Source organism: Propithecus coquereli, unplaced genomic scaffold, assembly GCF_000956105.1.
Source record: "Propithecus coquereli isolate 6110/MARCELLA unplaced genomic scaffold, Pcoq_1.0 Scaffold319, whole genome shotgun sequence".
NCBI lineage: Eukaryota > Metazoa > Chordata > Mammalia > Primates > Indriidae > Propithecus > Propithecus coquereli.
The window spans coordinates 1,124,230-1,125,841 of record NW_012148830.1 but is presented as its reverse complement, the minus strand read 5'-3'; positions in this window follow the sequence as shown (position 1 = coordinate 1,125,841).

The following is a 1,612-nucleotide window of genomic DNA, read 5'->3' as shown; positions in this document are numbered from 1 at the left end:
GCAAAGATGTGAAAATAACCCAAGTGCCCATCAATACATGAGTGGATTAATAAAATGTGGTATATGTATACCATGGAGTTCTATTCAGCTATAAGAAACAACGGTGTGTTTTCCTGGATAGAGCTGGAACCCATTCTACTTAGTGAAGTATCCCAAGAATGCAAAAATAAGCCCCACATATACTCACCAGCAAATTGGTTTCACTGATCAACACCTAAGTTCACGCATAGGAATAACATTTATCGGGTGTTGGACAGATGGGAGGGGGAAGGAGGGGATGGGTATATACACACCTAATGGGTGTGATGCGCACTCTCTGGGGGATAGACATGCTTGAAGCTCTGACAGGGGAGGGGGCAACATAACCTAAACATTTGTACGCCCATAATATGCAGAAATAAAAAAAATAAAAAACAAACAAAAACCAGAACAAGTCCATAATTTAAATGAGAAAAGTTAAAATAAAGTGTCATTAAATAGTAAAAAGTCATTAATTCCTAAGAGATAGAAATAACTGAAAAGATGACAAGAACAGCAGCTATAGGAAGAAGCCACTGCCATGATGGGTAAGGCAGAGTGCCCAAGAAAAAAACAAACTTGAAAGAGGATCACCTTCAACACAACAAATTAAGAGCCTGTTGGATAGAATGTGCTCGCTGAATAGCAGAGAAGTTTACGGAGGTGCCAAAGGCTGATACTGGCAAGTAGGAAACCACTCATTGTGATGCCAGAAGAACTCTCTGAGATGCTGCCTGCTGGAAAGGATTGCTACTAGATGTTCCACACACCACTAGCAACTGAATTATGCAGGACCTAGAAGACAGGAGCACACTTGAAATAGTAAGAGAAACCGTCTTCCCTTTCAGTGTGCATTCTGTGCATTCTAATGGCAAAGCATAATATTGTGCCATCCGGCAAAGGAGAAATGTTTATAGGATCCAGGTCTGGTATCACAAAACCAGGAAAGGTGATTGAATTTGGGCTGAATAATAAATTAGTGACTAGCAGATCATCTCATCAGGGTGTTTTATGAATCAAAGATACTAAAATAATTTGAAAAGTACAAGAAGAATTATAAATGTAAGATGGCATTATAAGTCAGCTGTTTAACTCTGCAGTCTTTGTAGTACATCAATGTATTGCATTTTGTTCAATATAACCAGAGTATATCAGAGATTCGTTTATCATTTTATTTTTATTGATCTAATCATTTATGTGTCCATCAACAAATGTTATTGATCAACAAGTATGTGTAATTTATTAAATAATTCATAAATCAGCACATTCATTGATATTTTAATTCAACAAATATTTCAACTCAAACTATTTTCAAGCCATTGCTCTGAATATTCATTGATGAATAAAAAAATCATTTTTAAAACCTGGCTTTCATGGCCACAAGGAGCTGGAATTCTGATAGAGGTTGGGGGTAGAGGGTAAAAGAGATAATACAGATAAATAAATAAATATTGATTGGAGCTAAGCGATGCAGAGAAAAATTAAGCATGAAAAGAGGATAGAAATTTTAGAGGATTTCCATTCTTGTGCTACTTCACTTAGAAGAATGGTCTCCAGTTTCATCTAGGTTAATACAAGCGGTATTAGTTCACCA